Genomic DNA, 15,755 nt, shown 5'->3' on the forward strand with positions numbered 1-15,755 from the left:
ATACATGTAACAAATTCTTAGCAACTAATAAGGTTTAGAACTTATCAAGGATTAATAAGTATTCTTTTAATTGAAGGGAAAGATACAAATGGAAAGAAATTATTGTTTAATATCAACAGTATGCTAGAAGTTCTAAGTAAATTATTTTTCTGGAGTTAAGTCATCACAACATTTCTGTCAGCACTATTATCCCTATTTAATAAATGATAAATAAAAGGTTCAGAAAATTGACTTAATACTTGTTACTCAGCTGCTAGGAAATAAATCCAAGATATAAGTCTGTCTGATACAGTATCTTAACATTCCTTCTCATATTCCAGACTGTTATTTAACAAATTTGGAGACTTTCCCTAAACCCAGATTATACTTTTTTTGGATAGGGTATTATTCATGTTATGCTGTTATTAAAAATGCAAAACTCTAATAGCATGTTGCACATATTGCTGTGGAATCCTTGGATATTCTTCATAAACAATCAATACAATATTTCTAAATATGTTAATACCATGGCAAATAAGATTTCTAAAAATAGAATGGGATAATGCAAATACATGGAATCTTGTGGATATACTAAATGATTTATACTTTAACACAAATTTAGAATATGAAATACCACAGTAAATGGAAAAGTATGAAAAGATACAGCCTGGATTTGCCTTCTTCTAGGTAAAAAAAAAAAAATTGAAAACTTTCCATTGGGAAAAAGATTAAGATGACACAGTAAAGGGCACAGGGCTCACCTCTCCCAACAAACACATCAAAATGCATCTAAATGTGGAACAATTCTCACTGAAAACTACCTGGAAACTGGCAGAAGGACTCCTGTGTATGCAAGAAAATAAGAAAAATACACATGCATTCAGAAACCAAGGTAAGAAAAGTGATGAGGATGGGATGTATGTCCCTGGGAGGGAATTCAGAAAAAGGGAAAATATGTGGGTGGATACCTGTCCTGGGAAGTGAATGCTTACAGCCATGGATTTGATGCCCCAGTGCTGGGCTCCAAGATGGGAGGGACCAGCCACCCCACTCTCGCTGGTAACAGGAGGGTGCCAGGAGGCCTGCACTTGGCTCCAGATGAGGGCACACACATCAGATTGCCCCTGAGGAAACAAGGAGAGAGGTCTACACTAGCAGCCACCAGGTTTTCCTTGACCACTTTGGTGTGTGCTCCAGACTGATCTGAGCAATCATCACAGCCTTGCTCTTGCCTTATTATAGTGCATCACTGGATCAGCTGTGACCATGAGTTGAAAGAAGACTCAGCCTAGGAAGAAGAGGTAACCTGGTCACAGGGCTGAACCTGGCTGGGACGACAACTGCCATCATTGGCACTCACTCAGGCAGTGCATTAGAAGTAGCCCCGAACCCTGATAGCCAATGCTCCATCACAGCTCACCTCCCAATACATGCCAAGCGTCCACACAGGCCTCATCATTTTTACAATATGGCAACACATTAGGGTGGCAGAGCCTGGAGGTCGAGATCGGCTATGAGGGACAAAGGGGACTTGTACCCATGACTGCTTCTGAATGGAAATAATAATAATAGTAGCACCTGCCTATCAGGAGTGCATGTGTGCTCAGTTGCTCCAGTAATGTCCAACTCTTTGTGAGCCCATGGACCATAGCCTGCCAGGGGCCCCTGTCCATGGCATTCTTCAGGCAAGAATAGGGGAGTGGGTTACCATGCCCTCCTCCAGGGGACCTCCCCAACCCGGGGATCGAACCCACATCTCTTATGTCTCCTGCATTGGCAGGTGGGTTCTTTACCACTAGTGCCACTTGGGAAACCCTGCCTCTGAGTGGAGCAAGGGAAAAAACATTCTGGTGTCTGCATAGGCAGCACATAAGAGGCAGCTTGGACCTCTGTTGCTGACATAGCCTGAGAGCCCACACAGGCCCCACTTGTTCAGTACTCCATGCCCTGGGGAAGCCTCCTGGTTCACGGAAACGGGAAAACGCACTTAAAGGGAACAGAGCCTGCTTGTCCCTGACTCTCAGGGTTTCTGGTCCAGCAACTTAAGATCAGGCCCCACCCCTCCTAGGGTTGTGACAGCCACTGGGAAGGGCAGTTCATCTTCTCACAAGGCTCTAGTTCCAGCACCTTCATCTCTACCCTGCCTGCTACCAAGGTAATAGCTGCCAGCACACCATGGGGAAGACATGATTTGCACTTTCATCAAATCCAGTTCACCCGCCCCTATACACACACAGTCTGTACAGGGACACTCGTTCCTAAGAATACCTCTTCAAGACCACAGTAAGTAACAGTTCACCTAAACTCATAGGGGCAGAGAAAGTTAAGCAACACAAAAAGACAGGAAATACTTTCAATTGAAAGAGCAAGAGAAAACTACTGGGAAAAAAAAAAAAAAACAGAAATAAATGATTGACCAGATAAAGAATTCAGAGCATTTGATTTAAGAATGTTAAGTGAATTAGGGAAAAGATTATATGAACACAGTGAGAATTTTTACAAAGAATTGAAAAAGATTCAATCAGAAATGAGCAATAGCTGAAAATTAAAACAAAACATGTTAGAATTTATGAATAGCATACTAAGTTACACGGAAGAATACAAAAGTGGTATGGAAGATAGAATTATGGAAATCACACATTTAGAATAGCAAAAAGAAAAGCACATTTTGAAAAATGAAAGTAGTATAAGATCTCTGGAATAACAGTAAGCATACAAACATTTGCATTATAGGGGGCCTAGAAGGAGAAGAGAGAGAATGGAGGATCAAAAAAAGTATTTGAATAAATTTTTACTGAAAACTTCCCAAATCTGAAGAAGAAAACATGTATCTAGCCACAAGAAGTACATGGAGTCCCAAACAAGATGAACCCAAATATACCCACACTAAGACTTACATACTGTAATTAAAATGGCAAAAGTTAAAGAGAGATTCTAAAGTCAGTAAGAGTCATATACAAGGGAATCATAAGGCTATCAGCTGATTTCTCTGTAGTAACTTTGCAGGCCAGAAGGAAGCAGAATAACATATCCAAAGTCCCAAAAGGGAAAAGGATAGCCTAACACCATGATTACCATTTAGAATAGGAGAAGTAAAGAATTTCTCAGACAAGCAAAAACAGAAAGAATTCATCAGTACTAAACTAATTCTTAAGGAAATGTTAAATACGGTCTTCTCTAAGTGTAAAAGAAGTAAGAAGCTATATTGTTGTTCAGTTGCTGAGTTGTGTCCAACTCTTTGTGACCCCAGGCACTGCAGCACACCAGGCTTCACTATCTCCTGGAGTTTGCTCAGATTCATGTCCACTGAGTTGGTGATGCCACCCAACCATTTCATCCTTTGCCACCCCCTTCTCCTTTTGCCTTAAACAACCTCAGCTATGCAGGTGAAACACCCTAATGGAAGAAAATGAAAAGGAACTAAAGAGCCTTTTGATGAGGGTAAAAGAGAAGGGTGAAAGCTGACTTAAAACTCAACATTCAAAAACAAGATCATGGCATCTGGTCTCATCACTTCATGACAAATAGAAGGGGAAAGAGTGGAAGCAGTAGCAGATTTTCTTTTCTTTTTTTTTTTTTTTTTTGGACTCCAAAATCACTGCAGATGGTAACTGCAGCCTTGAAATTAAAAGATGCTTGCTCCTTGAAAGGAAACCTATGACAGACCTAGACAGCATTTTAAAAAGCAGAGACATCACTTTGCTGACAAAGCTCCATATACTCAAAGCTACGGTTTTTCAAGTAGTCATGTATGAATGTGAGAGTTGGACCATAAAGAAGGCTGAGCACCAAAGAATTGATGCTTTTGAACTGTGGTGCTGGAGAAGACTCTTGAGAGTCCCTTGGACTGCAAGGAGATCCAACCAGTCAGTCCTGAAGGAGGGCAACCCTAAATATTCATTGAAAAGACTGATGCTGAAGCTGAAACTCCAATACTTTGGCCACCTGATGCAAAGAGCCAACTCACTGAAAAAGACCCTGATGGTGGGGAAGACTGAGGGCAGGAGAAGAAGGGGATGACAGAGGATGAGATGATTAGATAGCACCACCAACTCAATAGACATGAATTTGAGCAATCTCTAGAAGATTGTGGAGGACAGAGGAGGCTGGCATGCTGCAGTCCATGGGGTTGCAAAGAGTTGGACACGACTTAGTGACAGAACAACAAAGGTATAAACTTTCTGAATGATAGGCCTATACTGTGAAAATTTTAAAACATTGATGAAGGATATTGAAGATGATGCAAAAAATAAAGACATTATGTGGTCTTGGATTATAAGAATTAGTATTTTTTAAAAAGCCATACTACTGAAAGCAATCTACAGATTTAATGCAATATCTATCAAAAATATCCATGACATTTTTCACAGGAGTTGAACAAATTAGACTAAAATTCATATGTAACCATAAAAGACCCCAAATCTCCAAAGTAATCTTCAGAAAAAAGCACAAAACCGGAGGTATCACTCACCCCAGATTTCAGACTATATATACTACAAAGCTACAGTAATCAAAACAACATGATACTGGTTGGTGAACACATAGAAGTTCGGGGAGAGTGGCATAACTGCAAAGAGCATGGAAGCTTCATGTCCCATCCCACATACTTTTTTCTCTGCATCTCTTCCATCTGACTGTCTCTGAGTTATCCTTGGGCAATAAACCTGTAATCTACTTTGGGAGGTGAGAGAAGATCGTGGAGTAGAAGAACTTGGGTTCACCTCCTCTCATGAAAGCACCAAAATCACAACTAACTGCTCAACAACCATTGACAGAAAAGACTAGAACTTACCAAAAAAGATACCCTGCAATCAAGGACAAAGAAGCCCCAGTGATATGATAGGAAGGGCACATTCATGATACAGTCAAATTTGTCGACCTATGAACTGGAAAATAATTATATTGCAGACGTTTTCCCAGAATAGTGGAAGTTCTGAGCCCCACATCAGGCTCCCCAGTCTGGGGTTTGGCATCAAGAAGAGCCACCAGAGCATATGGTTTTGAGGGCCAGCAGGGCTTGATCACAAATACACCACAGTACTGGGGACACAGAAACTCCACTTGTAGAGTGCTCACACAAGGTCTTGTGTGCACCAGGACCCAGGTGAAAAAGCAATGAATTCATAAGGAGCCTGGGCCAGACCTATCCAATAGTCTTGGTGAGTCTCCTGAGAAGGGGGGCAGCATTACTGGTGAGCACTCATTGACATGAGCTCTCCTCATGGCCATTTTGACAGCAAGTCCTTGCCCCTATCAACAGCCTATAAGCTCCAGTGTAGGGACACCTCAGGCCAATTAACCAACAGGGTGGGAATATAGCCTCACCCATCAGCACATAGGCTTTCAATAGAAACAAACCAGTTCTTCTCCACAACAATGCCCGACTACATGTTGCACAATCAATGCTTCAAAATAAATTGGCCTTTGAAGTTTTGTCTCATATGCTATATTCACCTGACTTCTTGCCAACTCACAACCACTTCTTCAAGCATCTCGATTTTTTGCAGGAAAAATGCTTCCACAACCAGCAGGAGGCAGAAAACGGTTCCCAAGAGTTCACTGAATCCCAGAGCATGGATTTTTAAGCTACAGGAATAAACAAACTTATTTCTTGTTGGCAAAAATGTGTTGATTGTAATGGTTCCTATTTTGATTAATAAAAATGTGTTTGAGCCTAGTTATAATGATTTAAAATTCACAGTCTGAAACTACGGTTACCTATTGCACCTAGAATAAAGACTTTCTAAAAATGTTCTCAAGAAATGACAGTCATTCCAGTTATTTCAAGATACGTGAACTAAATGATAAATATAAAATGCATCAAATCAGCACTAAACCAGTGTTGTGTGCAGTAAACGTGTTCACAATTAAAATGCATAGCAGCCAATCTTTTGAAAATGCTTGCTTTCAGAACATTAATTAATCAGTCACTAAACTTCATGATATTTCCCATGAAAACACTCAATTTAAAAAACAAAATATTCACATTTCTTTCCTATAGATGAAAAGCATGGGTTTTAGTTACGAATTAATTAACCTAGTAGCAAATTTCTTACAACAGAAAATGTCTCTGATGTGGTAACTTTTCTTTCTACAATCTTGGCAGGCACCATGTTATATATTTTCTTTAAAATATGAAATACAATGAGAAGATATTTTATGGACAATCGCTAACTTCTGCATACTGCAGTTTGGTTCCTTTTTCTGATTATGATAGATCATTGCTTTTTAAAATCATGGGAAAGATATACCAAGTCTCTTTCCAAATTAGTACATGGAGTATCTCTGCATTCAGTTTTGCAATGTTTCAAGAATACTCCTTGCTATTTTAAAAAGTAAAATCAGCAGATTTGAGGTAACAGATGTCAGAAATTATCAAGGCCATTACAGGCTAATTATTTACCAAAACATCATCTTAAAGGCAAAGTATTCCGAAATAATTATGGCTTTCTATATTACTCATTGCACCCATTAGAAATTTCTTTGGAGCCCAAGGACTAAAGTTTTTGTGTTTTTTTTTTTCCCTAATCCCTCCTCCTGCCCTACTTAGCACTGAGTCAGACAGTGAGACACCCTGCTTCCAGCAGCATAGATGAACACTTAGAAAATTCTGTTCACTTATTATTCTAATATCCCTTGGAAATATTTTACTGATAACTGTTGAACAATCTATGCAAGTATTGTGATAAAAACCAATATACAACAAAATTTCAATAGTTTCTCCCTCAAAATTTAGAAAACTTCTGTATTTCACATTTTCCCTAAACACAGGTGTATATGATCATTATTACAATTTAAATTTACTGACTTCAAGATTCTAATGGTTAAAAATTAACAGTCTCTATTTTTTAGGCACCTAGAGGCAAAAGGTCAGACCTATATGGAAGAAACAGAAGCTCTTACCTTATGGCCCAAAAGGTATCTCAATTCCAAGAGTTATGGTCTATTTTATGCCATCATACATATATTCCATCTCCAGGGCAGATTCATTTGATTGACCACCTGGAGTTCCATGCTGAAAAATAATATTCAGCTGTGTCACTGTTCATTAGGAAAGGCTATCATGATTAATTTGTATCTGATATGGATACAGGAGGGGGTAGCAAACTTTCTTGTGCAGGTAATTTACCATCCCTGCAATAGTAAACATGTTCCCACTTGACAGTTCCCTTGTCACAGAATGAAGGGAGCCATTAGTGTAAACAAGGGAATAGTCAAGAGGGGAGGGCAAAAAGAAGACAAACATTCAGTTAGGAAAAACAAAAATTATGTTTTGTCATTCAGAGAAAAAAAATGCTTAGCTGTTGAATGCATATTGTACACTTTTCAACCAGTTGATTTTCAGCTAGGGTAACTGTGTATGTGTGTGTATAAATTACACCTATATGTGTGTGTATATATATGTATACATATACATAAACACACACACATATATAAAAGTAACCAATGAGTAACTTCTTTAAAATATTTCATATTACTTATATGCAGTGTCACAGTCTTCATAGACTGGGACCTGGGGACTGGAGTAGACAAGAAGAGGGATGCAGGGGACCCAAGTCTTGAGTGAAACGACGGTACTTTATTTGCAGAAATGCATGCTTATATATCTTCAATAAAATGATTACTCAGCCATTAAAAAGAATGAAATTCCACCAGTTGCAACAAAATGGATAGTCCTTTAAGTAAAAGGTCACTGAAGAGAGTCACTGAAGGGAATCCAAGAGGGTGCTCTTTCCCATGATCTCAGTCCTGAGAACTGCATGCAGCTCTGCTCGTTCCTGTTTTCCAGGAACTGATAAGGAACAGAGAGTCTGTGAGAAATAGCACACAAAGGAAGAAAACATATTGGATCCCTTAAAGTTGAATGTCCCCTGACAATGCAGTATTGCCCATATTAAAAAACATATCTGGTGCTATTTTAAAAATTAGAAATATATACTAGACTGCTGTGAGCTCTGAGCATACTGGTTTATTTCTACAGAAAGCAGAGCTTGGTTTGTGGTGAACAACTTGTCTCCCTAGGGTAAAAATTCACACTAGAGATTATCCAAATTGATTGGCCACAGTTTAGTGAACATATGTCCTCCTGAAAAGCTGCTTTTTCTCCTTCCCTAACATATCCAAAGGAGCACAAAAATAGATGGCAGGAGAAGGGATATACAACAGATTTTATTATCACTGGTCAGACAGTAACAGCTGTCACATGAAGCTAGGCTTGCCAAACAGAAATATATATATACATATTTCCCCCCCTGTGACTACAGATGATACATGATTTCTCTATGAAAACCAAACCTTTGTTTATTTTAGATATAGTTCTATAAAGTCCACATAATCACCTTTTCTTTCTATTCTTCATCTTATTGCTAGTCCTTAGCCAGCAGAATAAGGCAAGAAAAATAAAATAGTAAGGATTGATAAAATAAATAAGTAAAACTATCATTATTTGCAATTGATAATGTCTTATATAGGAACTATAAAAGAATCTAGAGATAAAATACTAGAATTAATGTTTATCAACATTGCTTGATTTAAAATCAATATCTAAAATCAATTGTTTTCTATATCCTAGCAAACCTCACTGGAAAATGATTTTTTTTTGCCTTGCTTATTTTTTATTTTATTTTTTTTACTTTACAATATTGTATTGGTTTTGCCATACATCAATATGAATCTGCCATGGGTGTACACCCAGAGGGATGGTATGAGGAGGTAGGTGGCAGGGGGGTTCAGGATTTGGGAACACGTGTACACTCGTGGTGGAAAATGAAATTTTTAAGAGATATATATTTTGATGCTGTAGTAAATTTCAATACCTATGAGTAAACCTCCTAAGAGCTATATAAAGCTTTTATGGATAAAATCAGAAAAAAAATTATTGAGAAATATTAAGATATGACTAAATAGATCATTATGCTATATTTGTTAAATATATAGCAAAGTTAAATAATAGCAAAATTAATCTCTAGATACAGTGTTGATGCCAATCTCAATCAGAATCCCAAGAGAATATTTTGTGGGCTTCACAAATATTTTTGCAAATTCATGTGGATATTCAGTGTGTTTTAAAAAAATATGTGTTAGTTGAAGAGAAACAACTAGCTTGATAAATTTTTTAAAATTAGAACAGTTAGCTCGGTTTGGTTGTAATAGACTGAGGTGTCCACCACGATCTCTCCATTCATATACTGAAACCTAGTGCCCAATATGATTGTAAAAGACAGTGGGACCTTTGGGAGTTGACTAGATCATGAGAATAGAGCCCTCATAAAAGGAATTATTGCCTTTGTAAGGGACTCCAGAGAGCTCCCTTCCCCCTCCTGTTATATGAGGACACAGAGAGAAGATGGCTGGCTGTCTATGAACAAAGAAGCAAGCTCTCATCAGACAAATTTTCTGGCACCATGTTTCCAGAACTATAAGTAATAAACACTGGTTGTTTATAAGCCATCCAGTCTATGGTATTTTGTTATAGCAGCCCATTGGATTAAGACAGTGTTATTAGCATAAGCAGTAAGTGAAAGAAAAATGAAAGTCACTCAACCATATCAGACTCTTTGGGACCCCATGGACTGTAGCCTGCCAGGCTCCTCTGTCCATGGAATTCTTCAGTCAAGAATACTGGAATGGGAACCTTTCCCTTCTCCAGGGGATCCTCCCAACACAGGGATTGAACCCAGGTCTCCCACATTGGAGTCAGGTTCTTTACCATCTGAGCCACCAGGGCAGCCCAAAAATACTGGAGTAGGTAGCCTATCCCTTCTCCAGGGGATCTTCCTGACCCAGGAATCAAACCAGGGTATCCTGCATTGCGGGCAGATTCTTCACCAGCTCAGCTACCAGGGAAGCCAGCATAAGTAGTAAAGGCATTGCAAGTTAAGAGGGAAAGAATTGGGTGAAATTAGCAAGATGGTGGAAGAGGAGATCCTCTGTCTACATCCTCTCACAGAAAAAAATACTTGACAGTCACCCATGGACAAAAGTGCCTATGTAGGAGCTTTGTGATCCATGTTTGAGGTTACAGAACCAGTAGAATCCAAGACTAAGGAAGGCTGCTTTGAGGAGGCAGACTTGTGCAACAACGGTATGTTCACCAACCATGTTTCCAGCTGCAGATCAAAAGCAACCCCATCCCTTCTGTAGACTCAGATCTAGTATGACTTGTCCAGCGTCCTGCCACCAGCCCCTTCCACCAAGGGATGTAGGAGGAACCAGGCCCTGGTAACAAGCCTGACAACCTTGGATTCAAATATGATCCCAGAAACATTCCCATAGCCTGGCTCCAGCTCTACTCTACTGCTGTCCCTGAGGCAGTCTTTCCCACCAGACTTAGGGACTTGACAGAAGCCATACCCATAGGTACCCCCAGTAACAACACTGCAGAGCTCAAACCGACTGTGGCCCCTACTCCATCCCATGACCTGGTGCCAGCCTTGTTCTACCATGGTTCAGAGGCAGTAATGCCTCTCACCCAAGGACCAAGCAGAAGCCATGCTGAAAACCTAGCTGATAGCTGTCCCTGGTAACAGACCATTTACAACAGGAACAAAAACAACAAAATAGGTATAAATTTAACTTAAGCAGTGAAATATATGTACACTGAAAAGGGTACAACATAGATGAAAGAAAGAAGATACAAGTGGGTCAAAAAAATATCTCATGTTCATGAATTAGAATTAATATTGCTAAGATTCCATACCACCCAAAGAAATGTACACATTCTTATGCAATCCCCATCAAAATCACAACAGCATTTTTTATACAAATAGAAAAAAACAATCCTAATATTCAAAAGACCCCAAATAGTCAAAGCAATCTTGATCAAGAAGAGCAAGACAGGAGGCATCATACTTCCTGACTTTAAAATTTAATGCTGAAGTAACCAAAAATGATATATATATATATATATATATATATTTCTTCAAAGTCACTCAGTCATGTCTGACTCTTTGCAACCCCATGGGCTATAAAGTCCATGGAATTCTCCAGGCCAGAATACTGGAGTGAGTAGCCTATCCTTTCTCCAGTGGATCTTCCTGACCAGGAATTGAACCAGGGTCTCCCACATTGCAGGCAGATTCTCTACCAACTGAGCTATCAGGGAAGCCAATTTGGATACACACACACACACACACACACATAAGAGGAACATTAGAGCCCAGAAATAAACTCACTCATTTGTGGTCAACTGGTCTTGACTAGATGATGGGGCAAGAATACACAATTGTATTCTTAGGAAAAGAATAGTCTTTTCAATAAATAGTGCTGGGAAAACAGGATAACCACATGCAGAATTGTGAAAATGGACAACTATCTCACATCACACACAAAGATCAACTCAAACAGATTAAAGATTTACTCTTAAGTCCTGAAATCATAAAATTAATAAAAGAAAACATGGGAAAAGCTTCTTGAAATTGGTCTGGGCAAAAATTCTCTTGAACATGACACAGGCAACAAAAGCAAAAATAGACAAGTGGGATTTCATAAAGCTAAAAAGCTTCTATACACTAAAGGAAACAATCAACAGAGTGAAAAAATCTTCTAAAGTAAGCAAAATAAAAGTACAAATGACATATTAAGAAATGGGAAATGGATTAATATAAAATGCTCAATTAAAACCACAAAAAAAAAAAAAAAACAGAAAAAGTGTAAGACAAAAATAAGGACAAACCACAAGGTCAACAAATATACGACAATAAAATTCTAGTAGATATTAACCCCAATACAGAAATAATCACTTTTAACATCAATTAGAGGTTAAACCACTTTAATCAAAGAGACCATTAAAGTGGATAAAAAATAAGACACAATTACATGATGTCTACAAGAAACCAACATTAAATATAAAGACACATACAGAGTAAAATTAAATAAATATATACCCTGATGTCCCTTCATTGATCACTGCTTTGTCGTGGTGAAGGGACTTGTGTAACTCAATGAAGCTATGAGCCATGCTGTGCAGGGCCACCCAAGATGTACAGGCCATAGTGGAGAGTTCTGAAAAAAACTTAATACACTGGAGAAGGGAATGGCAAACCATCTCAGTATATTTGCCATGAGAATCATATGAACTGTATAAAAAGGCAAAAAGATATGACACTGAAAGATGAGTCCCCAAGGTTGGAAGGTGTCCAAAATGCCACTGGGGAAGAGCAGAGGGCAGTTGCTAATAGCTTCCAAAAGAATGAAGTGGCTGGACCAAAGTGGAAACAATGATCAGCTGTGGACATGTCTGGTTATGGAAGTAATATCTAAAGCTGTAAAGAACAGTATTGCATAGGAACCTGGAATGTTAGGTCCATGAACCAAGGTAAATTGGAGGTGGTCAAGCAGGAGATAACAAGAGTAAACATCATCTTAGGAATCAGCAAGCTAAAATAGATGGGAATGGGTGAATTTAATTCAGATGACCATTATATCTACTACCGTGGGCAAGAATCCCTTAGAAGAAATGGAGTAACCCTCATAATCAACAAGAGTCTGAAATGCAGTACCTGGATGCAACCTCAGAAAGGATAGAATGATCTCAGTTGATTTCCAAGGCAAACAATTCAACGTCACAGTAATTCAAGTCTGTACCCCAACTACCGATGGCAAAGAAGCTGAGGTTGATCAGTTCCATGAAGACCCAGAAGACCTCCTAGGACTAACACCAAAAAAGATGTCCTGTTCATCATAGGGGATTGGAATGCAAATGTAGGAGGTCAAATAACAGGCAAGTTTGGCCTTGGAGTACAAAATGAAGCAAGGCAAAGGCTAACAGAATTCTGCCAAGAGAACACACTGGTTATAGCAAACACCCTTTTCCAAAAACACAAGATACAACTTTATACATGGATATCACCAAATAGTCAACACTAAAATCAGATTGATTACATTATTTGTAGCCAAAGATGGAGAAGCTCTATATAGTCAGCAAAAATAAGACCTGGTGCTGATTGTGGCTCAGATCACCACATTCTCAGAGCAAAATTCAGGCTTAAACTAAAGACAGTGGGAAAAACACTAGGCCAGCCAGGTATGACTTAAATCAAATCCCCTACAAATATACCATGGAGGTGATGAATAGATTCAAGGGATTAGATCTAGCAAACAAAGTTACTGAAGAACTATAGACAGAGGTCTGTAATATTGTATAGGAGACAGGAAATAATCCCATCCCAAGAAAAGCAAAGCAAAAAGGCAAAGTGGTTGTCTGAAGAGGCTTTACAAATAGCTGAAGAAAGAAGAGAAGGAAAAAGCAAGGGAGAAAGGGAAAGGTACACCCAACTACATGCAGAGTTCTAGAGAATAGCAAGGAGAAACAAGAAGGCCTTCTTCAATGAACAATGCAAAGAAACAGAGGAAAAGAACAGAAGGGGAGATAGTAGAGATCTCTTCAATAAAATTGGAAATATTAAAGGAACATTTCATCCAAAGATGGGCACAATAAAGGACAGAAATTGTAGCAGAAGAGATCATAAGTACTGTACAAAAAAGATCTTGATGACCTGGATAACCACAATGGTGTGGTCACTCACCCACAGCCAGACATTATGGAGTGTGAAGTCAAGTGGACCTTAGAATGCACTGCTGTCAATAAAGCTAGCAGAGGTGATGGAATCCCAGAGAGCTATTTAAAATCTTAAAAGATGATGCTATCAAAGTGCTACACTCAATATGTCAGAAAATCTGGAAAGCCCAGCAGTGGCCACACAACTGACAAAGGTCAATCCTTATCCCAGTTCGCAAGAAGGGCAGTACTAAAGGATGTTCAAATCACTGGGCAATTGCATGCATCTCCCATGCTAGTAAGATTATATTTAAAAATCGTGCATGTTAGGCTTTAGCATTACATGAACCAAGAATTTCCAGTTGTCCAAGCTGGGTTTAGAAAAGGGAGAGGAATGAGAGATCAAATTGGGAACACTCACTGCATCATACAGAAAACAAGGGAATTCCAGAAAAACATCTGTTTCATTTCCTTTCATCAGGAAACTTCTACAAGCCTCTGATCCTTATCCATCAGAGGGCAGACAAAAGGAAAACCATAATCAGAGAAAACTACCAAACTGATCACATGGATCACAGCCTTGTGAATGAAACTATGAGCCATGCCATATAGGGCCACCCAAGGTCATGGTGGAGAGTTCTGACAAAACATGGTCCACTGCAGAAGGGAATGGCAAACCACTTCAGCAATCTTGCCTTGAGAATCCCATGAATAGTATGAAAAGGCAAAAAGATACGACAGTGAAAGATGAACTCCCCAGGTCTGTAGGTGCCCAATTTGCTAGTGGAAAGACTGACAAAATAGCTCAAGAAGAAGACGCTGACCCAAAGTGGAAACAACACCCAGTTGTGGATGTGACTGGTGATGGATGTAAAGTCTGATGCTGTAAAGAACAATATTGCATTGGAAGCTGGAATGTTAAGTCCATGAATCAAGGTACTTTGGAAGTCATCAAAGCTAGTGGAGTTGATGGAATTCCAGCTAAGCTATTTCAAAATCTAAAAGATGATGCTGTCAAAGTGCTGACCTAAATATGCCAGCAAATTTGGAAAACTCAGCAGTAGCCACAGGACTGGAAAAGATCAGTTTTCATGCCAATCCAAAATAAAGCCAATGACACAGAATGTTCAAACTATTGTACAATTGCACTCATCTCACACACTAGCAAAGTAATGCTCAAAGTTCTCCAAGATAGGCTTCAATAGCACTTGAACCTAGAACTTCCAGATGTACAAACTGGATTTTGAAAAGGCAGAACAACCAGAGTTCAAATTGCCAACATCCATTGGATCATAGAAAAAGCAAGAAAATTCCAGATAAACATCATTCTGCTTCATTCACTATGCTAAAGCCTTATGTGGATCACAACAAATTATGGAAAATTCTTCAAGATATGGGAATAACAGACCACCTTACCTGCCTCCTGAGAAACCTGTATGCAGGTCAAGAATCAACCATTAGAACCAGACATGAAACAACAGAGTGGTTCAAAATTGGGAAGGGAATACTATAGATTGTCACAGGGCTGCATATTTACACCTTTCTTATTTAAATTATATGCAGAGAAAATTATGTGAAATGTCAAACCAGATGACACACAAGCTGGAATCAAGATTCCCAGGAGAAATATCAAATAACCTCAGATATGCAGATGATACCACCCTTATGGCAGAAAGTGAAGAGTAGCTAAAGAGCCTCTTGGAAAGAGGAGAGTGAAAAAGCTGGCTTAAAACTCAACATTACAAGAACAAAGATCATGTCATCCGGTCCCATCACTTCATGGCAAATAGATGGGGAAACAACAGAAACAGTGACAGACTTTATTTTCTTGGGCTCCAAAATCACCACAGACAGTGACTGTGGCCATGAAATTAAAAGACGTTTGCTCCTTAGAAGGAAAGCTATGACCAACCTAGACAGCATATTAAAAAGCAGAGACTTGACTTTGCTGACAAAGTCCATACAGTCAAAGCAATGGTTTTTCCCAGCAATCATGTATGAATGTGAGAGTTGGACCATAAAGAAGGCTGAGCACCAAAAAATTGATGCTTTTGAACTGTGGTGTTGGAGAAGACTCCTGAGAGTCCCTTGGACTGCAAGGAGATCCAACCAATCAATCCTAAAGGAAATCAGTCCTGAATATTCATTGGAAGGACTGAGGCTGAAGCTAAAGCTCCAATACTTTGACCACCTGATGCAAGGAAGTGACTCATTGGAAAAGACCCTGATGCTGGGAAAGATTGAAGGCAGGAGGACAAGGGGACGACAGAGGATGAGA

Source organism: Bubalus kerabau, chromosome X (assembly GCF_029407905.1).
Source record: "Bubalus kerabau isolate K-KA32 ecotype Philippines breed swamp buffalo chromosome X, PCC_UOA_SB_1v2, whole genome shotgun sequence".
Taxonomy (NCBI): Eukaryota; Metazoa; Chordata; class Mammalia; order Artiodactyla; family Bovidae; genus Bubalus; species Bubalus kerabau.